Source organism: Lepeophtheirus salmonis, chromosome 13 (genome assembly GCF_016086655.4).
Source record: "Lepeophtheirus salmonis chromosome 13, UVic_Lsal_1.4, whole genome shotgun sequence".
In the NCBI taxonomy this organism is placed as follows: Eukaryota; Metazoa; Arthropoda; class Copepoda; order Siphonostomatoida; family Caligidae; genus Lepeophtheirus; species Lepeophtheirus salmonis.
Window position 1 is genome coordinate 24,295,167 of NC_052143.2, and position 25,813 is coordinate 24,320,979.

At 31.6% G+C, this 25,813-nt stretch overlaps 3 long non-coding RNA genes across 4 annotated transcripts; 1 reads left to right on the forward strand and 2 right to left on the reverse strand.

Moving 5' to 3' along the window:
- Positions 1 to 7,398: 7,398 nt before the first annotated feature.
- LOC121127379 (uncharacterized) lies at positions 7,399 to 11,888 on the forward strand. The gene is made up of 3 exons (XR_005867818.2): positions 7,399 to 10,946; positions 11,008 to 11,330; positions 11,419 to 11,888. It is a non-coding gene; the product is annotated as an uncharacterized lncRNA (long non-coding RNA).
- Positions 11,889 to 22,502: 10,614 nt separating this feature from the next.
- On the reverse strand, positions 22,503 to 23,297 carry LOC121127378 (uncharacterized). Of its 2 annotated transcripts, XR_011783079.1 has the most exons (3): positions 23,098 to 23,297; positions 22,970 to 23,037; positions 22,503 to 22,800 (listed from the first exon to the last, which is right to left on the reverse strand). It is a non-coding gene; the product is annotated as an uncharacterized lncRNA (long non-coding RNA). The 2 variants fall into 2 exon arrangements; XR_005867817.2 differs by lacking the exon at positions 22,970 to 23,037.
- A 1,456-nt stretch (positions 23,298 to 24,753) lies between these two features.
- LOC121128329 (uncharacterized) lies at positions 24,754 to 25,474 on the reverse strand. Its single transcript, XR_011783114.1, has 2 exons — positions 25,337 to 25,474; positions 24,754 to 25,268 (listed from the first exon to the last, which is right to left on the reverse strand). It is a non-coding gene; the product is annotated as an uncharacterized lncRNA (long non-coding RNA).
- Positions 25,475 to 25,813: the final 339 nt, after the last annotated feature.

Here is a 25,813-nt window from a genome sequence, read left to right on the forward strand (position 1 = left end):
ATATGTATAATTTTATCTGTGCGATTACTTCAGTCCAAGATTGTGCTCAGTTCAGTTCAGGTTAAGCGGTGGTTCTATCGTTCCCGGTCTTGTTAAGCTTTATCGGTCTCTGTTCTTTTTTTATAAAGGATCTTAAAACAAGGGGCTTCGATAGAAAATTCTGGCCCAGGAAATAATATTAGATAAAATAGGATCGCAGCTACCTTATATGGAGAGTATATAGTGCCCCAAGATCCAGCAAGGGACCCGAACGCTAAAGTTTCTTACGACAATGGTTTTCTAATTGGGTTAGTGAAGGGAGACTAGATGGGGGGGGGCGCAGGAAGATGGTGAATTGAGGATTGCTTTCAGCCTACACATACATAGTACACATGTTTCGTATAACAATGTATTAGTGTAGGCGGGCCTTGGGATAGAAAATTTTGGGAACCCCTGACTTGAGAAATATTATAGCTATGATATTATAGGCCCCAACACGCTTAGGAGCGGACCTGGATCCATAATCTCCCTCCCCCACCCCTTCCCTTTTTTATTCACACCTTCTGGTGCCTAAAACCACTTTTCCAGATCCATAAGAACCCCTTGGCTATTTGGAACTCAGATAAAACTGTATCACCCTGCCAACGTAAAAAAATCATTGGAAAAAGCTGCATTTCAAAAGAAAAAAAAACTCAGAAAATTTATTTATTGATTAAGGCTAATTTATTTTGATAATATATGTATATTGTATTTTCTTTATATATTCTATATGGGGGGAAAATGCACAAGAACCGAGACCGATAAGCAATATATTCAGGTCTCGGTTTGACGTTATTGGTTCGGATTCTAGAGGTTCAAAAATCGAAACTTCTTGAATAGTTAGACTCTGATAATTGTTTGTGTTTATTTTAGGAAAACTATATAGAGAAACTATACTATTAACTATTTCTTTCTCAATGATAAATTAAAATCACAGAATTCAGAAAACCCCATAGAGATAAAATACATAGAATGACGATTGGACATTTATTTTTATATGTCCCAGTGTGACGATACTGATGAATGGCAAGGGAAATTCTTTGACGCCGCGACATCAGACAAGAGAAAATTGATAGTTGACCTAAGCATTCGAAAATGTAGCATTTCCCACTATAAGATCCAATATTTTTATTTCTTCAAATTTAAGGCATAATTAGTCATTACATCACATCAACCCGCACATCACTACTATACGCACATACGCGCTTGTTATTTAAATAAGATATATGTATATTATATATTCCAGGTTGAACGTGCCAACTTTTGTGGCCTAAATTGTAATTCCAGAGAGGTAATTTTTACAAAATCTTCCTTATATAGGAAGAATTATAAGATAAAACTTGAGGATTGTGACGACGAGCTTGAAACAATTCAGGAAGCTGGTTCTTAATTTAAGAAGGAGAGTAACAAGGATCCAATATGTATGCTTTTTTGCTTAAGTATTCTTTGTTAGGACTCATTTATTATTTAGGTCGATCAGGATTCTGATAATTTATATCATAGATCTAGACTCTAGATGATCATAAATACTTTTTTGAATGACCCCTTACTTAGGGTAATTAATTTAGTTTATATTCTTATAAAAGTAGTAGAATAAGTCACCTGTTATTAATCTCATATTTTACTATAAGTGTATAAATTATATATTATTTGGGGAAACCTGAAAGTGAGGGAGGGGATTCAAGATACCAAAGTTCGTAACATACTCACAAATCTTCTTCATTTTAAGAGTCAATATTTTCTAACAATCATCTAACTGGAAAGTTGAGGTAAATTTTATATAAGGATTTGTTTTCTAAAAAAAAAAATCCACCAAGTTATGCAGCAGGGCAAAATTTGAGATTAAAAAAAATCCCCTTCTACCCAAATAAATATATATATATAATCCTACAGTCGCCTCTGGTGGGTGTGACCTTATTATTGATTCGTAATAAATAGTTTGTCAAGAATTTAAGCTTTGATTCAAATCAACAAATAAATAGTTATGAATTAAGTGTACGTGAACGTCTAGTATGTCTTGCTCATAAAATTTGAACAAGGAAATTCGTAAACTTTTTTCTCTCCCTCCTTGCCCATCAGCTCTTTTTATCCCTCTTAAAATGTCAAGGTTATAAAAGCATGTATATTGTACATACCTACATAACATAGAAAATTGTCTTTAAGACCTTTATATATTGGATTGTAGTGCGTAAACCCCCTAACTATATGAATTTAAATATATTTACAATATTTTCACCTTTCCTTAACAAATACTATTTTAAATGAGGAGGGTTCTCCTCTTTAGAACAGTAATTCATTTTCTCCCTGCAAAATCATACGTCAAGCAGCTGATATTAACAAAGGTCTCAATTCAGGGATACTATATTTCTCACTCCCGCCTTCTCCTAGCGCTCTTACAAAAAACCCATCTCTGCTGATAGGTCCAAATAACCAGTAATGATATTCGTGTGTATTTTGGGTACTTCAAAAAAAAAATAAACAGAAAATGACCGTGCTCATCCTGACAATTTGAAAAATGTTTTAGAGGTGAGCAGCTTAGCTGTCATGACTTTTTATTATATCACCTACAATCAACACTAACAAGGGCAGAGGAGGAGAAAAAAATAAACAAGGATATTGGCAAGAATTACTCCGGCGTTGATCCTTAATTCTACTCTGAGTCCAACAATTATAACTCCGCAACAAATCATCCTTAAGGTTCTTTTATGAGCTCAAACGCATGTTCAATCAGGATTTGAATATAATTGAATGTAGTAGGAAAGGAAGTCCACTACTTATTTGCTTAAAAATGTTCTGAAATTCAATATAGTTAATTTGATTATTTGACAAATAATAATTAGTTAATATTTTAGAGTCAGTATGATTAACCTCAATTTAAATAGACTTCCTATCCAATGTATTTGATTAGTATTTATTGATTAGATCTAAGTAATCTAAATTACTTATTTATATTTAATTTCTGAACTTTTTCTGCCTCTAAAATATTCATTATCTCTTACAATTAGTCAAACAATTGACTTAGTTATATTTAATTTTGAAACATTATCATGTAACCTTACATTGTATATGTATTAATTATTCTATAAGAATATTAAAAGTTATTCTGAAAAAATCAATCAAAATAGAACTTATTTTTTGGAAGCAAATCTTTTTAAGTTGTAACATGAGGTTTATTCTTTTATTTTAGTTATAATATAATCCCATTCAAAAAAAAATATTCAAAAAATATTAGCTTCCAAAAAAGACTCTTCTCTTTATTTGATTTTTGTTCAATTATACTCATTTTGTAGGAACTGTATTTAAGATAAATTAATAAATATTTTATCTTTGGAATGCTAAAATATTTTTTTTAACAATTGTTATTAGCTTTAATTTTCATTTGTATAGTGATGTCATTTTGAAATATGGCTCTGAATCAAAATTATACTATAAAAACGTGATACGAGGTGTGTTCAAAAAGTAAAGGGACTTTGTATTTTGAGGAAAATATATTAATTAATTCATCAATATTTATGTTGTTCCCTTCAAAGTTATTCCCTCAGATACACTTGGGCCAAAGCTTTTTCCAATCCTCGAAACACTTCTCATAAGCACGTTTAGGTATAACCTTGAGCTCTTCCAGCGATTCAGTCTTTATCTCTTCAATCGTTACAAATCTCCGTCTTTTCATAGGTCTCTTCAGTTTTGGAAAAAGTCAAACGGGGTTAAATCTGGTAAGTATCGTAGGTAAGGCATGATTATGTTCCTGTTTTTGGCTAAAAAATATCTGACAAGTAAAGAAGAGTGAGTAGGGGCATTATCGTGATACAAAACCCATGAATTGTTTTTCCACAATTCTGGACGTTTTCTTCGTATTGTTTCTCAAAAGTGGCGCATAACTTCAAGAAAATACTCTTTATTCACCATGAAACGGTTTTTAAAAACCATTTTCTTAACTGCTTCAACGTTTTATTCTGTTGTTGAAATGCTTGGTCGTCACGAGCGAGGCTCGTCATTGGCATTTTCCTGGCCATCTTGGAAGAGTTTGTTCATCTTGTAAATATTTTTTTTAAACAGAATAGTTTCACTGTATGCCATTGTCAACTTTTCCTATGTTTTGGTGCACTTGATTTAATTTTTTATACAAAATTTGATGCAATTTATTAGATCCATGTTTTTCAATAGCAAAAAATCCCGGAACATGCAAAATACTTCTAACCGTTATGTCTCTCACAAACAAGCTAAACATATTATATAGCTGAAACAGTTTATATATGTTTGTGGCGAGTCTACCTACATAAAAAAAAAAAAAAAATCCGAGCATACCAAATGTACCTTGCCCGCGAAATTTGAAAAGTCACCTTACTTTTTGAACATACCTCGTATAAAAAAGGGCTTTAAAGGCCAAAACTAATGCAATTGGAAATTTAAAGATCCTTTTCGTGTTCTATGGCTTAAATAACAATAATAAATATAAATTTTAGAGAGCGGGCGTTCCAAGCCCTTATTTTTTTATAAATTGAATCATTTTTTCTTAAGTCATTTTATTTTGTATAAACAATTTTTTTATCAAAATCAGAAGATATGATATTAAAGATATTTAAGGCAAAAAATATTGTCAAAATCAACTATATTCTTTTATAGAATAACAAAAAAAAACATAGCTGCATAGCTCAATAGCTATCAAAGGATGTATGATTGATTTATGGGAGATATGAGATGTTTCATTTTTTCCTATATACATCATGAATCGCGATTCCTCATTTTTCTGCAAAAGGTATTGGGCCAGGTGGTAAAAAGAACATTTTGCTTTACTAATACGTATTTAATGCATATTTTTCAGATCCATATATGGGATGATGCAAACAGATGTTGCATTAAATAATACGGGATGAACAGATTTTGAGTGGTCCAAGATTCAAGATATTGTTTAATAAGTTTTACTAAATTTAATTTGTTAAACTATGATGGTTTAATGAAAGTTTTTCGAATAAATAATGTATGGGCGTAGTTGGGAAAAGATACCCCTCCTCCTGTTCCAGAGCTTTAGTACTGGAGTCCAGACTTGAGTCCCTGGACTCTGTACCAGAAGGATTTTGGAATAGTTATTTTTTACAAAAATATATTTTGTAAGAATTTTACGCTCACATGGATTCCAGTATTTTTTACATGTACACATTGTGTTCAAGGACTAATTAGCTTTCAAAGGAAATAATTATCTATGTATGTACTATATATCGCATTTTTACTTCTTGTCCGGACGACTAGAGACTAATAAATGATATATCCATTATTTTTTTAAACTTGATTACTATCAATATTAAAAATATAATTTATTTTTAAGGTAGACCGGGGACCGTTGCAACACTATTTTATTTTGGCTCAATTACTCGAAACTAGTTTAATTTAGAATTGCCAAAATTTATCAAAATCTACTTACATAATAGCAGATATATTGTTATGTATACTACCGAGTGGTCCATTAAAGTCTCATCACTTTGAACTTTAAATTTCAACAAGAAATAATTTATTAATTAAAAATAAAATTTCAACCAAATGTATACCATAAATAGATGTTGGTTTTTGAGCTCTCTTAATCATTTATATAGCCATCCTGAGCGGCAATGATGGCTTCTAGATAGTAGCAGAAGCCCTGGTACCCACTGCAAATGTAGTTCTCTGTCATGGCGTCTTAGGGGGCCAAAAGTGTGAAAAAATAGTTTAAAAGAGTCATGCTACGGAGAAATGGGTTTATTTCATTGCTGGTGTCAAGAGTGGTCTCTCCACACTCACAAGGCTCTTTCCGCTCACTTTTTTGATAGCTCTCTAGACAGTTTGATGTGAAACCACGAGATCTTTTTCATGGACCCTTATGGACTTAAGGAGATTAGTCTGGGCAGTTTTCTTTAACTCCTCCAAGTTCAGTTTGGTCTGAGCCCTTTTTCTTGTCCGACGGTTCGTACTTGCTGACGGCGTATATGGTGGTCCTGGAGACGCCCAATTGGTTGGAGTGCGCGAATGGAAATTCGTCGATCACGTTCAAGTGTCATTTTTTCGACTTTTACGTATGCTAGAGAGTGCAGGTTTGGTTTTTTTTTGTAAACACTTGTTTATGCTTTAATATATCGAAATATAAATTAATTTGAATCTCTCAGCCTTCATTAATTATTGAATTAGTAAATATTTAGATTTCAAAGGGCAACCAGGTATTTTTCGAACCAATAGATAGATTATAACAGTGAGTAGTTTTTCAACAAATTGAACTGCTCCCGTAACCAGGAATGACTTTAACAGTTATAAAAATCGAATTTAAGTTGGAAATGAAAAAAAATTGATTAAGTAATATTTGTGAGGAACAAATAACTACCTTTCCTAAGTATCTTTCAGTGTGCGAGTTTTTTTTTTTTGTTGTTCCTGTTGGCAAACCGAACAATGTCTCTTATATTTTCTGAAGCTATTGTTTTATTCTTGAGAGAGGACATCGAAGTATTGAGTAACTACGTGTGAGTGTGCTCATGAAAAATGGAGAGTAACACTGAAGATTTCTTTGGTAATTATCTTCCATGTTATTAAAGCAAATCTATAGACTAATGAAGTTTGTCTATTCGTCTACGCTTAATAACTCCAAGCAATGCTGGATACTACTGCTATTAATTTATAAACCAGAGTTTGATCTATCCTTTGAGTAAGATTTTTGATGGATTTTCTCAAAAAAAAAGAATACCAGCCTCCTTTTATGTCTAAATGTCCCATACTATGTAGTATTGCATACATTGATTAAGATCTTTTATTATTTATAAGTCGCAATAAAAAGGGCACACTTAACATCAAAATTAACAAAGATTATCTCTCATGTAAAGTTATTTGATTGGATAGTTTGTGTACTTCAGTCGTTTATTCGTAGCAATTATTAGGTCATGTTTACTCAATATAATTGTTTTCGAAGTTTATCTCAATGAGATCTATCGAAGGTATCAAAATTAATTTGCACGACTACTACGGATATTAACTTCAAATGAGTATTGTTAATTATCTCCTCTAACGGTATATCATTTTATAACCTTTGAAATAACGATAGTTATTTGTACAGGTAAAATGCATAGCAGAAGAATAATTTGGTTCCAACTAAATGCCCATAAACCAAATTAGAAATATTAAGAATAACATTAGAGTCCAATGGAGTGGGCTTGGATACTTGATCATTGAAGAAGGTCAAGAATAAGGATTCGAGCTTAACAGTTTATTCAGGCCTTACAGATCTGAACTCATCTACATAGACTTGATCTTACTGACTTGTATAAACACCGTCCTCAAGTGCAATATTCACAAATTACTTTTTAGATTGCCTTGGAATGGTATAAAAGGGCCATTAAGTATTTGCAAGTGGGTCGCCGGAATGACGTCATGAGGGTTTTCTGCAGGATTTCACTAGGTTCTTTTTTGAGTATCCTGTGCAAGTTTGCCCACACGTAGAGCGCAAAATCTTCCCCTAAAATCAAATTGAGTGATGTATCTCATTTTTTTCCAAATTTATGGTTGATTATGCATTATTTACGTTCTGTATATAACTTGATTTTTGACCATGATCTTTCAAAATTCACTGGCCTCTTAGTGCGATCATAATTCATATAATCTTTGTTACAAGTTTGATCAAAATCGATCAATAACTTTTGCCGTAATCCTAGTGACTAACAAATGCACAAAAAAGAGGGCGAAATATAGCCTCCTTTCAACTTTGTTGGATATATTTGAGAGACGTCAATCAAGTACCAAACTGTATTAGTTTTTTGGATTGAACTGGACCGAACTGAGACTGAAGTCCTAAATAAGGACAGGCACAACACTAATTATAAATAGAAGATGATGAATTAGTTTGTTTTTAGCAAAAAGTTGAATTTTTATGTTACCCGTTTCTTCTAATACTCTTAATATGAAGTTTTAATATATCTAATTAAATTGAGATATGAAGGATATACATATATGTCAGTATTTTTAAACTGTCCATTACGAATATGGATGGATAAAATGGATAACTGAATAGAATTTGACATCAATACCTGACGAACACTATCGTAGATACATTGAATGAAGTCAAATTCTGTAGGAAGTCCCCTTTTTTATATGTCCCAGATTCTTCAATACATCATTGTTCTTCCTATGCTTGTAAGTCACATGGCATTATGTGTATCTTTGCCAAATTCTCAAAATTTTAATATTGAAATAAAAATAATTAAACTTCTTAAATACAGTGAAGTAAAGTCATTAATATATAAAAAAAAAAATAGTCATTATACTGGAGCTCCAAGTCTAGTCTCAAGCTTTGCTCCCGAATCCAAGTCCTTTAATCTTTTTATCGAGTCCAATTCGAGTCTTTAGATTTTGTTCAAGATAATTCCAGACATTTTAAGACCATAATTATAATATAGTGTAACTGCTTTTCATGAGTTTCGTATAAATTAAATATACTGTCAAAATCGAGTTGCAAGTCTTTGATAGTGAGATCCAGTGGAGTCGCAAGTCTTAAATCCTATTCAGCAACTCTAGTGATAACTTAATACGTTCGTCAATTAAAACATTGGACCTTCAAAGGTTCTAATCATGGGGGGAGGGGGTTTGGTAGAAAGATAGATTTTTTACGTTAGCCGTCTCTTCTAATACTCGTTATATGAAGTTTTAATATATCTCATCAAATATGAGATATTAATTATATGCATCAAAGTCAGTATTTTGAAACTTTCCAAAACAAATATACCCTTGATATTACTTCAGATGATTTGGGATGGATCTATTTGACTTTTGTAATATTGAAACACATATATTAAAAATAAGATATAATTAACCTATTTATTTTGGATATGTATGCCCTTTAACCGTATTTTAAGAGTTATCCGGAAATCCCTTCACAGACGTTTATTTATGTATATACTTATTCAATATAATGTATCGATCTATAATCAATTCGGTCTTTGGATCCTGAATTGATAAAGCCTGTCTTGAATTCCCCTATTCCTTCAAATGTCTCTGATGTCTAATCATTCTTGGACTTCTTCAATTTTACAAGCTTTTCATTCCAAACCTTTGGAGTGTTGCTGCGCCTCTTCATGAACTACTAAAAAAAGGAGTTGATTTTTCATGGTCTCATCAAGCTAATGATACCCTCTTGAAGATGGAGGATTCTGTCAGCAATGTTCGATGCATAATGCATTAAATCTCTTCCATGCCTGTATTCTTGTCAATGATTGATTCTCCCTTGAGTCTTGTTGCTGTTTTATCCCAATTGGATAAATATTTCGAGCGCCTTGTTGTTTTTTCCTCGAAAAAGCTTTCTGGATCTGAAATGAATTATTCTCAGATAGATAAAGAAGCTATTGCTATAATCTATGGACAAAAATTCGAACGCTATCTTATAGAACGTTTATTCCCAATAAAAACAGATCATCTTCCCTTGCTGTACATTTTTAATCTTAGAAAGGAGTTACTCTCAGTAGTGTCGGTCCGTCTTTCACATTTTGCAATCAGAATGCCAATGTTTAATTAGAACATAAAATATGTCAAACTTATGCATATACCCAATGCTGATGCACTGTCTTGTGATCTGCTGGATAATCCACCTATTGGTAAGGACTCTGTTGAAAAAAATAATGTGCAACTCAATTGAATTCTCCGGAATAAAAAGTTTCAACTATTGGATGCTACAATGGAAGATCCTCTACTTCTCTTAGTCGTCGATGAAAACCACGACGGATAGGTAGCATTTCGAAAATGAGGGTTTTTTGTTCCAAACGTAACGCAATATCAGTGAAGAAGGGGCTTCCCTTTTGGACAGGTAAGATTTGCTGTCCCAAATAAATTAAGTGGGGAATGTTTTGGATCCTCCTTCTCAATTTGTTCCGATTGCTCATTCGACTGAATGGGAGTGAGTCCACGTTGACTATTCAAAATATTAAGGTAAAGATGATCTCGTGATAATCGATGCAGGCCAAATGGATAGTGGCTGCACGAATGAATAATGGATCTACTCTTGCTACTCTAAAACGACTATTCCTATGGTTTAACCGTTTTGGTTTCCCCCGTACTCTTCGCTCAAACAACAAACCTCTGTTCGCAAATGATGTAGTCCCACCCCTTCCTCCTATACTTGTTTCATTATGTACATTGTAAATAGAATAAAGTGATTCTTAAGTTGTTTTACATTGGAATCTAATGTGCCAAGACCTTCAGTTGTAACATATAATCTTTGATTTGGCATTCCCGTGTTTTCCTTTTGTGAATGCCTCATCTTTCTTCCTGTTATATAATATAATTAATACGTTATTTATTACTCATAAATAGGTAAATGCACATCACATACTTTCGTAGAACACAAGGAACAGGACCAAGGTTCTCCCTTGTAGCATAAAGGATTCTCTGCACTTCGAATATGAAGCCCTTAATCTTGTCTGACTCCGCGTATCTTGAGGATGTAGCGCTGAGCAAATACGAGCGAGTAAAGTTTTGGTAGTATTATATTCTTATTAAACTCTCTGCCATTTCTATTACCGGAGTAACTTTGTGACAATCATAAAATAAATGTGAAGGAGTCTCAACCTCTTATTAAGGTAGCTCATTTGTGAACAAAGAGAATGTTGACATTCCGTGACGAAGGCATTTTTGGTGGGAGTCCCTTAAATGGTTTTTCAAAATAATTATAGGGTCAATTATTGTTGTTCCGGTTTAATCTTTTTATTCTTTTCTTAACTATAAGTGATGGGACCTCAACATTGGAGCAATTTGTCCTTGGCGTTTCGATTTTGTAATTCGAAAGAACTTCTAATACCATGAAGAGTGTTGTGGGAGAACCAAGATAAACTGACCTGTTAGTGACATTAAATAACAACCTACTTCTCCTTATTAATAAAATAAAATTATTTATCATGGTTTGCTCCCTGGATAATAGATGCTCAGTGAAGGTCAGGCCTGTGCTTGTAAAAAATGAATCTCTGTTATTTATTCGTACGTTAATATTCAAAGGTTCGTTGGATTTTAAAAGAGGGAGAACTCCATTTATAATATATTCCCAGGAAAAGCTCGTCCTCCTCCAGTATATCCCAGGCTTCTCCATAATGTTTAGTAACTCCGATGGTTCCATACAACAAAGGAATTACCCTCATCACATACAACTGTTAGTATAGAACTAAGCTCTGTTTGTTCTTGGATATGAATAAGATATGTGTTTGAAAATAAGTCATTTGATTCACTGAAAGAAAAAAATAATGCCCTTGTTTCATCATCATTCATAATTTCCATTTATAGTTTAACAGCGAAGACACAAGATAGACATACTATATCAGAAGGTGAAACTAATCCACCTCTATTATTCATGCTTAACAAATTTTCTTTTAAATGGTTGAGTTCTACTAAATCACTCTCTTATTTTGATAGATAAAAAATTGGTGGCAAATCACTGGACTTTAGTAACTTATGACATTCTTCGCATTTTGTGACTTTTATAATCTTACTATACATCCGGATATATAAAAGGCGACTCCTTTAACATCGTGGAAAATAGTGTCGTTAATGTCAATATTCGGAAGGGCTTGATTCACAATTTTTGAAAATTGATTCGGATCTTCAGCTTTAACAGAAGAACATTTTAGTTCTTTTATAAACATTTTAGAAAATGAAGAAAGACTCAAAAGTCTATTTTTTTTTTTTTTTAGCTTCTAATAATTGCTTTATTGAAATATAATAATTTGCTCCTCCAAGTTGGCGATATGTAAAGAAGCGATCTTCGATAGGATCAGAATTAATCTTTCCTGGAAGAACATGATCCATTCCTTTGAATTTTAACAAATATATTGAAAGTTCTATCACACTAGCCAACGAATGTTTCAGAGTGTAAGAAGTTTCCTTGCTTAAACCTAATTTATTTAAGTTATCCCATTCACCAATCCAGTTGAGAAATTGTTGTAAGAAAATGAGGTTTTCACAATCCCTAAGCTCAACAACTGTCCTTTTATTATCTTTCAAACGATGGGCTTCGAATTTATTTTTTAGATTTACGCAACACCAGAATTTTTTTATCAAGGACAAAAAGTTTGCTGTTTCTCCCCGTTTTAAGTTCATATTTTCATACGTCCTCAGACCAGATATAGTGGAGTCATGAAAGAAACAATCAGCCAGTTTGACATTAGTTCGCTCAATGATTCGTGGATTAATTACTTGAGCAGTTAATTTGTGCGCATACTTAACAGGAAAGAAATTTTCTTTTTCATATAAATTACGAATATGATTGAAATTCGCAGGCATTGAAAGCACCATTAAATGGTGGACAATCAAATATTGTACGAGTGAGTAGATTATAATATATATTCTTAAAAATATGAACCATATCAAATGGAAAATAAATTCTATTTCCAGGGGAGTATGAATTTTTCAACATTGTTTTGAAGAATTTTTTATTGCAAAAGTGTCCATCCGTTATTACTACTACGACGTTAAATCCAATGGAGCATACCATTTTCAGAACAGAATGATATGATAATTGTATTAAATCAGAAGTTAGGGTTGAAACAGGAATATTTGCAGCGGTATCCTTGTATTTGCCAGAAATACTATTAATTAAAAAAAAAACACAATGTTTTTGTAGGGCCCATGTTTTTTAGCCCTGTAATTTTCCCTTTTGAATATTCAATTTTTTTTCATTACATACACTTAATATATGAGGATAGATACTTTATGATCTTTATCTTGTATTGATTTGAATCTAGTTTCTAGATATTTATATGATTCTAATTCTGTTCCTGGCTTAACGTTCAAATTAGATGATAAGTCCTACTAATAATTTACCGTTGGCAATATAAGAAGGCCTCCTTTAAACATGTATTTATTTAAAGCGGGTGAAATATTTATATTATAAACCAAAAAATAATTGAATAACCTAAACTTGGTTTCTCAATAAGGAAGTGCGTTAATGAAGTATCTTTGGAAATAAAAAGTACACTTGATGGAATATTGTACTCTTTAATTTTTTCTTTTAATTCATCCAGGGTATAAAAATTATCGGAATTTATCAATTCCTGGTTCATATGATTAATCTTTTGATTTTCTTCTATTAGCTGCCGTTGTTTTTTCTGTATTTCTACATTTAATGTATTTTCTAGAAAAATAACTTGGACCAGGGAATTTTAAAGGAATAACACCCTTCTTCAATAATTGAAGTTTTAAAGGTTGATCAGTATTTAAGCTTTGGTCTCTATAATCATTATTTGTGAAGTGAAGGGAACATTCTACTGCATTTTTTGTATTTATTGATTTGCTATCTGAAAGAAATACAAAGTTGAGAAAATAATTATATACTGTTTAATTTAGTTAATGAATTCCGATGTAACAGATACGAGTATAATACCTTGTGCCTAAGTTCTTGGAATTGTTATTTTTCATTTATTTATTATATCTATATTAGTTGGAAAGCCATGTAATGTGACTTTCAAATTTATTTATTCATTTTTATTTGATCTGTATCCAGTTCTACCATTCGGATCAATGTATGCGCTATTTTTACCCATTTTTTTAACTTGCAATGAGTATTGAAAATGAAACGATGATAAATGAATAAATTAGCATTTAACAATAAGTATAAAGATGTCTTTGCTTTCGTTAAAACAGTTGAGTTGGTTATTTTGCAGTGGTTCGTGTGCGCAAATTTGTGTGCACTCGAAGTATCAAGCTACCGTGCAATACTTGAATATGTATATTCATATTTCATAAATTATGAATCATAATAAGTAATAACTTAACAAAAAAGTCAAAGTCGATATAAATATTTGATTAAAGTTGAGTGATATTTTTTATATATGGGAAACTTATATAGTATAAACGAACGAATCACTCATGAAACTGAGTCGGCTCAGTACGTTCACTAAAAAGAGTCGTTCAAAAGAAGGAATCGTTGGCGGACGACACGGCATTATTAAGAGTACACATTGCACAAAAGTCAACAAGTGTCTACTAGTTTTAAGACTCGGTCCAGCACTATTTTTTTTTATTTTCGGTTCGGTCTTATGTGATTTTTTCTAGACCGATTTTTCGGTCCCGACCACGTTCTAAGATCGTAAACCCACTTTTTTCGGTCTCACTTTATGGATCTATTTTTTTTTGTCTCAATTTATTAATCGATTTTTTTTCGGTCCTGCCCTGTAGACCTATTTTTTTAGGTTTTATATATTATGAGACACCATTTTTTTTTTCTAGATCAACCGTCATTAATTTTTTCAAAAAAAAAAAAAAATATCAAAACTAAAAGATATGTTCTAGAAGAAATACTGTATATATATAAGAGACGACGGTATCCAAATTAATCTGAACTATACCTGTTTAAACTTCGTATGACGTCATTGTACTTGAAAAAACATGATGTCATGTTATAAACAATTTATCTGTAAAATCGGTCTAGACCAATTTTTTGGGACCGAAGTAGGTCGAATTTTTCTATGAGACCGATCCATATCGAGCTTTTTTGTTGAACCGAACTAATTGGGCCCAACAAAAATATATCAGTCTCAGACTGTTCTAGGATTTATAGACACTAGTTTCTACATATGTATTTACAATATGTACATAATTGGTGATAACTTGAACTTTGGTTTTTATCTCATTCTTCTCACCCAAAAGAGTTTGTTTCAATGTAGTCCTTGAGATATTCAGGTCTATTTACAATTCGAGATGATCTTCTAAGAGTTACGGAAGGAGAAGATGTAGAAGTGGTTTCTTTTCAATTGTTGTTTTGGAGTGTTGTAGGATTATCACTAACCGGAGAAATAGTAGGATCTGGTTCTTGTGATAAAATCTCCGAAGCTGTATTGAATTGATCGCCTGATGGTTCTTTTGAATTGGAGTAATTAACATCACCGTTCTTTGGAGCTAGACTTCTGAGCGAAACATTGGTTTCGATTCTGTTGTTTTGTCTTATTAAGGCAACTCAGGGTTTGCTTAAATAAGATCTACCTCTTCGACTAGAGGTTCGTATTTGCTTTGTCGAACATTTCTTATGTGAAGTATCTTTCGCGAAGTCGTTAACCATGAAGGAAGGGCCAAACCATTTGTTGTTGTTTTTTTCTATTATAATTAAATATACGCTCGGAGGAGTGCAATTGGTAGCAGTACACAAGAGTGATCTGATTGCATGAAGAGCTTTTGGCAAAAACTTCTCCCATTGTTCTTGCTTTAAATCATTCGTTTTTGAGTTAAGGAGTATTGTCTTCCATATTATTCCATTGTAGCGTTCTACTTGTCCATTTCCTCTAGGATTATAAAGACTCGATCCACTTGGATACAATCACAACACAAATCTTTCAATACTTTAACGGAAACATCTCTATACAATTCTTTCCCCAGAGTTATAGTGACGAGACATGCTCCCCTAATTTTTGATGATAAAGAAGTAGACGCCATTGTTTCTTTACTATTCATTTCAGTTATTGGCCATCCTCTTGACCTTGCTATTCCTTCTTGGAGGAAGTTGTCCGTACTCCCAATATCAATTAATGCAGAAATGGGATAATTGTTTGTGAGAATTTCTATAATAGCCGATTTTAGACAAATGGGGGCTTTTGTAGAAGTGGCAAGTATTAGTGCTGAACTGCTGTGTTGCTGGAATTTGCATACCCGAACGTAATGCCCCTTTTTACTGCACTTTTTGCAAACAGCGTTTCTAGCCTGGCAATTTTGACGATTATGACGTGCATTGCCACAGAAATAACAAATTTCTGAAGTTACAGCAATTACAGGTTCTTCCGGTTTATATATTATTCCTTGCGTTTTAGAGGGAGTTAGAGCATTCAGTATTGGAGTTTGAGCATAGGTATCTGAGTGTCTTTGAGCCATATCTAAAGCTAAAGCTTGGTCATAAGCAGAAGTTAGGAGTCTTAGCTTTAAATTCACATTCTTTGCCTAATAATTTTAAAGCTTGGAAAAATTGTTCAAGTGATTTTCCGGATTCTTGTCGTCTCGTAACTAACTGATGACGAGCAAAAATTTCGTTTTTTTTCTTAATATAGATTGAATTGAGTATTTTTATTGCACTCTTGAATTCTATCCCTTCAAAAATATATTCATAATTCGTGGGACTTTGATAATAGCAAAGAAGGAGTAGTTTGTCACCTTCGTTAGATTTGTCAGAGATGATTTTACTTAAGAAATTACTAAAAGAGTTTCGCCAATGGATCCAATTCTTCGTCGATGAAGTTTCTGTAGGTTCTGCCTCAAAGCGATCCGGTTTTAAGTATTTATCCATAATTAAGTTAAGTTAATTGAAATTATTAATAGTATACTTTTTAAGGTCTTACGTGAGGCTTTATTTAACTTAATTTTACACGTGGATAGGAGTTTACAATCCATGAGAAACTGGCATCATATGGGATAAACTAACTACTGGTTTAATAGCAAGTTCATCTATTTAATATTTACAATATGTGCATAATTGGTGATAACTTGAACTTTGTTGCATGTGTGAAAACATAAATTCTTAATTTCACAGAGAAAATAAGTCAGTATTGGAAGATTTACATGTTATAATGGACTCGAAAAGATAAACATGAGAATCCTAAGTTTTGACGAGTTCGGAGGTTTTGATGGGTTCCGAGCTTTTGTCAAATTTTGAAAAGGCGAGTTTTTCTAGATACATTTACAAAACTTATTCCCCTAAAATAACAATATCGGCATCGATTACATGTCTTTATAACACATTTGTTCACATTTAGTTTGTGTTCAATTTGTTTCTTCTCAGTATTTCTTGATTGAGTATTTATTATTATAAATCCTTTCATTACAATGTTCATAAAATTATAAGACTCACGTAACAAATTCAGGGTACGTATACTAAAATCTACCATCGCCACTTTCTCTTTCTAATTATTATTCCTTCTTTTTCTCTCTCTCTTTCTATAGCACTAACTTTTTTCCCTAGACTAAACTGGATATTAATCTTACAGCAACGTAATATATTAAAATGTATCATACAATACATATTTACATCACCATGATAATTATTCATATGAGTTTTGAGATTGACGAGTCCAAGTTCGGAAAGACGAAGTATCATATAGGTATGCATCGAATAGGGGACTGGGTTGATAGAGACAATGGGGATTGTTTCATGGTTGAGGTTGAAGACCGATAAGTGGGTACTCTCTTGTCACTCATCGCAAAGTACGTCGAACCCAGAACTACTATCATGCCCGACGCTTGGGTGTCCTATAGGCGGGTACATTCCTTAGGTATGCAACACTTTACTGTGGTGCATAAGAGAAATTATGTGGACCCCTTGCCTGTAGCTCATATTCAGACTATTGAGTCCTTGTGGAGACGAGTCAAGGGCATGATGCGTAAGCTAGTTGTTTTCAACACTTCAAGATATCTCTTTCCCACCTATTTATCAGAGTATATGTGGCGAAATAAATTCTCAAAGAATGAAGTTTTTGATCACATTTTGGATCATATTATTGAGCTAAATCCACTACAAATGTCTGTACGAGTAAAGTGATTGAAGAGAAACACACAGAGATGAGTAATTGTTGCTTCTCTGAACCTCTGATAAGCAGACAAAAAATAAATAAGGAGTTGAATACTGGATAATGAAAGGGTAAGAACAAATCATGTTATTGCTTTAGAAAGATAATATATTTTTTTATCTCAATAGGTGATGTATATTTGATGTTTATCGGAAGTGGACTAACGGATATTATAGAAAAAATATGCTTGTTATTATGGATATATGTTTTAAACGTCTATCTTACTTTACTTATTTAAATATTATAATATAAATAAAACTTTAGTATATATATATATCAAAAATTGTTATTTTATTTATACCAGGGTGGTGGAAGTGGTCGTTAAAAAATATCTTGGGTTTATCTTGAAAACATATAAATTAGTATCATTCATTCTTAGATACTTCATTGATTCATACTCATTCAAATTAAAATTAGAAAAATAAAAATTTGTAGTATCTAATTCATTAATTTCCTTTATCTATACTTTTCTATGATACAGCATATTTAATATATAGTTGAGTCTTGGTAAAAAAGTTCTTGGTATAGAAAAAGAGAGAGAAAAAAAAATAGGAAAAATAACCAGAGAGAGTAAGTGGTGATGGTAGATTTTAGTAAACTTGCCCAATAGTAATAAATAATAATACATAAGCATCAGAATTGCAAATTAAACATTATTTTCCCGATGCCAATTCAAGAACAAACACCCCATAGAAAATGGAAATACTTGGTTAGACCATCATGTAATCGGACTTGCTGGAATTTTCAATTTGATGTATCGTAGCGACTGCTGGACAAGAGAGACATATTTTGACAAAACACGCAACCACCCATACGTCAATATTAAAAAGCGTGGTGGAAGTCAAATATCAGTCGTACACGCGTTATGGACAATTACATCACATCGACCCGAACATCATTACGACAGTCGTATATTGTTTAAATAAGATATATATAACCCTACGTTAAACGTACCTCCAGAGCTGTAACTTCCGCAAAATATCAGTTTTAAGATAAACAATTAGGTGTTTCAATCTATTAATGATCATGTCTTTTATTCATCTTCTGAATCAGAATATAGATTTAATATTAATCATAATTAAATCTATTTCAAAATATCAGTACCTGATTAGAAAAAGAAGAAATAAAGTTGAGCGACGTCATCAAAGACAGGACTTTATAAGTTTAGGACATAACTGGACCCAAAGACATCTTTTACCTGAGAATATGAGATAAAAATTGCAGTTGTTTTATTTATTTAGTGAACGGCACGTAGTTTTATTTAAAGGACACTACGGAAGGAGCGGTTAAGGAAACAATAAAAAAATCAATCAAAAGACAAGGAGGACTATGTTCCTAACACCAACCTATAATATCGTGTTATTATTATGATGTAGTTTCCCTTATTCTTCTCTTTTCACTAGGGGGAAGGAGAGACGGCCTCTTCAAACTGGCTGCGAGTCTGGAGGAACATGTAGCAGCTTCTAATTTTAAGCTAATCAGAAGAGAGATCTACGAAATCCTACCTTCCTTGACTTGAGTGTTCACTCTTTGCCTGAAGTCCTTTAGGTTTATTTAATGAAACTGCGTGCCGTTTACTAGATAAATACAACAACTACAATGTTTCTTTCATGTATTGTGGTAGAAGTATACAAGAGGTATATAGAGACAAGGTAGTACAGAGACGTTCCTTTCAGCCTATCAGTGCAGAAAATGTAAAATGACGTCACAAAGTAGGTCTTAAATATTAGAAAATAATTTGGTTACTAAATAAACTTAATATATTTATAAATAGCTTTGAAAAAAGTTATTAATAAAAATTAATTATTATAGGTACTTTTCTTAATATACTTTTTTTATTTACCTAATAACTAGTGAATATTTTAAAATATCCTTCATTGAAATAACTATTCCCTGATTTAATCAGTGTAGGCGTGGTAGTTTTTTTTTGTAATGAATGATAAATGTATTATAAATACATTTCAAATTATTTATTTTACCCTTGAACGTCTTTCGAGGGTAAAAATTAACTTTTTGGAATTGCTAGAAGCCGTTAAAATCGACTTTAAGTTTTTATTTTTATTTTCTAAAATAAAATACTAAAAATAGGTCTTAGCTTATATTTTTCTGAATTATACACGTAAATAATACAAATTTAAACATCAAATAAATTTAAAATCATTATTAACAGAAACTATTCAATTTAATATATGTAATAAATTTATGAAAAACAAACTCAGAATTTTTTTTTAATTACGATGAGTTTTTATCAGTCTCTTTTTAAATTTATCCTGGAAATATTTTTCTTTCAATACTTTAATCTTATTAGAGTCCTTAATCATCATCTTCAAAAATATAATTTAGAATCTAAATTCAAACTTCCCTCTGAAGTGATAAAAAGTTTTCAAGATTAAGTTTTTCTATGACATGTTTATCCCTTCGAATTCCAACTCCATGAATTAAAAAAAAAAGATATTCATGTTCTTTTAAAGCTTCTAATAGATGCTGAGAGGGTTGCATTAATCCACCTTTAGAGACACTTTGAAGCCAGGGAGATATTTCTGACGAATTCAAGTTACTGGTTTTTTTTCAGATTAATGAGGGTATTCCTCTTGAAATTTGTAGGCAATCCAGCGACACATATTAATCAATCCCTGATTGGCCATAAAATAGCCTTCAAAGTCTGAGTCTTGGATTGCTTGGTCTGTAAAAGTAAACTCGGGAAGATAATCCTCAGCTGTTAGAGCAACACAAGATTCATACTAAATGTTTTAATTGAATGTATGAGCCATCGAAGCTGTAATGAATTGTCCATCTTCAATATGATCAAGCCTGTTGGATTCGTATAATAGAGCTCCAGTTCCTTGTTTACTCCTACATTGAACTGAAGCGGATGGGACAGGAAATTCGGCTTGTCGGCCATGCATAAAGAGATGTATACCATTGCGTGCATCTACAGGAGTTGGGTGGTCATTGGGGCCGCCTAGTTGACGCAACCGCGAAAAGAAATTTTCAAGAGAGTCTTGATTACAACTAGAAGTTTTTCTGTGATTTCTTCCTGTGTTAAATTTCCAGGAAGAATTTTTTTACCCATTAAAAAGTTAAATTTTGTTTTACTGTGGCCTTTTTCATGAAGGATATCTTTGACTAACTGAGAAGTATTAGGTCTTCTTGTTTTTTCTGAATCGTTAAAGCTCTTTTGAGCCTGCGAATTTGAAGTTTCAACTCAATCATTTCCTATCGACATTTTTGATTAGCACATTTTTCCTTTGACGATTGAGGTACTAAAATATCAGAGACTAATTCCTCTGTTGATGCACTTTATTACAGCATATTTTGATTCTTGAGTTTCTTCCACAAAGTTCAAAATTTCAATAGACACCTTCTTTTTAATACTATCTTCCTTGGTCATTTCAAGTCTATTCACAAGGTCAATCTTATTACCAGTAACTAGTAAGCCGTAGTCTTTTAGTTGCTTTTTTAGATCCTTAACCTTATGGCGACTAACAGAAGGTACTATCGGGGATTCCAATAAATGACTCAATATCCCACTTTTTTCCTTTTGCTCTGCTCTAAGAGTTCTTGGGGACTTTTCATTTTCAATAGATTTTGGGGAATTGATATTTGGCAGGGATTTAGGTTTAAACACTCTTTTAAAATTTGTTTCAGGAATCAACTGATACATTAACGTGGAAATCTCGAACGAATCATCACTGAAATATATGCTGCATATAAATGAAGTATCAAGATTAAATGGATCCTTCCTCATACATAATTGAGCCTAATTTCTTCTCAAACGAGGATAAGATGGGAATGAATGGTAGGATGACTCATGAGAACTTGGACAATTCAAGACATCCCATCGGGCATGGAGATGAATCCGAACATAGATGTATACTTTCAGCCATTCTTAATGATTCCTTTACAACCTTATTACACTGATGAATTAACAATACTAAAGAAGATAGTAAATTAGTTGTAAAATCTTATCAACAAGATTATCCTACTGACAATCATTTTAATGGAAGAAGGATATATTTTCCTGATTATTATATTAATTGATATGTAGTTCTTATTAGGTATATTAAAAAAATATATTAAGAAAAGTAGCTATAATAATTAACTTTTATTAATAACTTTTTTCAAAGCTATTTATAAATATATAGTTTATTTATTAACGAAAATTATTTTTTTATACTAAAGACCTACTTTGTGACATCATTTTGCCTTTTTTGCACTGGTAGTTTGAATGGAAAACGTCTCTGTACTACCTTGGCTCTATATATCTTGGAAGCATAGAGATAAAAAATATAGTGTTTACTTAAGGAAAAAACTGAAGGGAGAGACAGCTGATGAATACAGACTACAAAAGGATCAAAACACTAAATAGCCGTTTCGTCTGACTTAATAATGTGATTTTAGGGGCCTAATGGATAATGAGGGTACTCAACATAGTTCAAATTTTCCTCTTTTCTCTTATCCAAATGGAAAGTATAAATACGAAATCTGGAAAATGCGAAATAGTTCATTGTTACAATAATTCATCAATCCCAATTTTCACTCTTAGGAAGGAGTATGATCTCTTAAAGGAATCTCCAGTATTGGTGTTTAAATTCGCCTTGAATCGCATGAAGCCTATGAGAACAATATGAAGAACATTTTCATAATTGATTTTTTCTTTAAATTCCTAATATTCTCATTTGTTCTCGTAAATACTTATGTTATAAAAAAAATGTTTTAGAATATATAAGACAAATAAACATGTAATCAATGAAGTATCATTTAATCTAAAAAATATTAGATAATAAAATTAAGTTTTTTAACCAATTATTAATATTTTTCAAATGATTGATTCTTAAACTGAATAAGACATGACAACTATCAAATATGAATGCTATCTTGATTTCAGGATGTCTCTTTTTGCTCTAATTTTTCACCCCCCCCCCAAGGATTCCATAGTACTAATTAAGGCATATGTATGAGTAATGACTATATTTACAGTTGGTCTTTTTTCAATCATGTCATCAGAATTCATTTTTTACTACTGTCTTCTTCATAAGTTCTTCCCATTAAGATTCATCGATGGGACTCCACTTTTTTAAGTGCATTGAAAAGTCGAAAATAGGGACAGTGCTCCATCAACAACTAACAAGTGTGCACTTAACTTTGTGCTTAATGATATCAGAGTTCTTGAAGTGCTTAAAACATATCCTTGACCATTTAGTTTGTTTCCAATCTTGGCGACGGCTTTAGAAGCATTGGATTTTTTGGACATCTGAAAATAGATAGTTATAAAATATATGGAAATTAAGTAACAAATAACAAGGATGCCAAAACATATGATTGTTTTATAAAGTTATAAAACTACTTATGGAAAATAGCTTATTTTCACATAATTGTGGTTAATTTCACATGTCTTCCACAATTTACTAGCAAGATCGTGCTCTAGGAATCTAGAAAAATCCGGTGTTCTTGAAGTACAATTGAATGCAATGCAAGCAGGCATTGAACTCTACGAATAAAAAAATATCAATGCATCAAGTTCCAATGATATCCACTACGATAAACTTACCTAATACCGAACTCTTTTTGTAAAAATTAGAAGGTTATTTTATCACTAATTATTCATTTATTAAGATTTTAAGAAATATTATTGATAACTGAAAGGGTAATGTTAACATAATAACTGAATGATTTGATCCTTATGTTTCTTTATTGTTCATCAGCTGAACGCTTCAATAAATAGTCCTTGTCATTCTAATAAGTATGCACTCTATAACAAGGTGTTTTTTCATTATCAAGAGAAGAAGGAAAATTTACTGAAGTCAATGTAGAGGCACTCCCCCAAAAAAAAAAAAATACTCTTATTATAACTTCTTGTAACCTTAGTATTATAATTATGAATATAAAAAAAAATAATGTGCTATAACCTTGAAATAACAAACCAACATATATGCATCTAAAATATTGTCTAGATGAGAAGTACATTTTCTATGTACTTCAAAAAATCCCCCAAAATAAATTCGCGAAGTAAATTGCAAATTTTGCAAAAAAAATTGTTAATTGCATTTATTGGAATTGTAAAAGAAACAAAAATCTACCAATATTTTTTTTGTAATTGCAAAAACAAAAAAGTTGTGAAGAATAATGTTGTCGAAAAAATAACCCTTGATAACTGGTTCATTTTTGCAAATATTGGAAAAATTATGCAACAGAATGTTCCGGAAATTAAATATATTTCTTTACTACGATAGACTCTCAAATTTTAGCCCAAAATGTATCGTTTTGTGGTATTTCTTTTAAAAATATTGAAAATTGACGTTTGATGAAAAAAAGGGGGGGGGGGTAATGAGTGAAAAATTGAAAAATTATTATGGAAATGACAGATATTTCAGTTAAATATCAACTTTTATTTGGCAAATTTATATGCAAACCAATCTCCAGACAAATTTCTACAAGCTTTATTATATTTACTAATCCCATTTCCATTGGAAATTCATTTTTTTTGCACATGAAATAAACGAAATTGTAATTTTCACCGATTTATTTTTTTGCCCAGAACTTTTTTGATTTTAAATAAATTTAGAAAAAGTAGTTATTCGTATAGTTCTTCTTTGAAACGTCAATCTCTTTTTGATAAATTACTTAAACCCCTATCTAGTCTCCATGAGCTGCAAAAAAAACGGGTTTTGTGTTTTTGGCATAGCAATAGAGCCCCTTATATCAGCCCCGAAAAATCGACACCCCCGTCTTAGCACGTCCAAGCTCAAAAGAGGGGCCCATGCAAAATTTCAGCCCCCTAAATTCAACAGTGTGGAAACGAATGTTTACAGAACATCTACACACACACACACACACAATCTCTCTTTTATATATATAGATAAAGAAGAATTAGGGAAGTAAATTAAAGAATCACTACATCATTTAATCTAATGATTAAATGATGATTTTTGATGATAATTTAATAAATAATTTCAAAATACATCAAATCAATTTATAACCAGATCAAAATCCATATCCGTAATTCAGTGATTTCTTCAATAATGAAATAAATATTTAAATCCATTTATATATGAATCAGTTATTCTAAAATGAAGATAATACCTCCGCGTAATATCTTCACAACAAAAAGTGGATTTTGTATCAGTAAATTTAAAGAGATTTTTAATAATTCATCTGTATTTGTAACTATTACTATATATTTTTTTTTTTAGTATAAAACGATAAGTTAATAAACTATGTATAGCTATATTTATTTATGATGATTTATATAAATTTAAAAGGATATAAATTTTTTTCTAAGGTAGGTACATTGTTACTTTTGGATTTAAATGTTACTCAATTATATTCATACTTTTTTTAAATCATCACTTAACAAAATTATATTTCTTTAAACAAAACAGCATTATAGAAAAGATTTTAATGGTAGTAATTGGCGTATTATGATTTATGGTTTCTTGAGCCAATTATACGGAAGCAAAGTTATCAAACTCCTCTTTCGTGAGTTCTCGTACTCCAGCAGGAGCAAAGAATCTATGTTTATTTTTGGCAGTGATCAATCCAAAATTGTACTTCTTCTGGCGTAGTTTTTCCTCTTTATCAACAAGACCAAATCCAAGACCTACTTTATACTGAGGAAGTTCTTCTAAAGGGATTGCGGTAGACCATACAGCTTGTAGTTTTGGCTCTGCTGCGCCATCCTTGTCCAATTTATAGACTGTGGGACCACCCTGAGTCAACTGGCTATTCATGAAAAACAATTTAAATGTGATATATATGTATTTGACTAAAGGAATACTTTGCTAACTCACCACAAACAAAAGATACAGATAATAATTTGAGGCACTAATACGTTCATTATGAATAAAGCAGATTTAAAACAATACTATTATTTGGGAATGGTTTGGCCTTCATCAATGTTAGTCAAACTATACCTCCTTTTACTTGAGATAAAGAAATATTAAAAAATACTTCATCCCACACAACATTGACTTACCTGTTGAAATATTTTGTATATTTCATTATAAGTAGGTTTTTAAGTTAATATGTACATAAACATTTGTTGAATAGTAACTTGTTCTAGACCCTCATCCAATTAATTATTTATTGTAATTAATAACTATATTTTTAACTCAAATGCTACAGTTTTTACTGAAAGAGTAATTAATAATTATAATAGTGTTAGAACAAACTTTTTATAGGAGAAATATGATGAATATCTGAAGAGTGAAGATACATTTTTAACTTATAATAATTTAATAAATATCAAATTTAATAATGAAATAAGA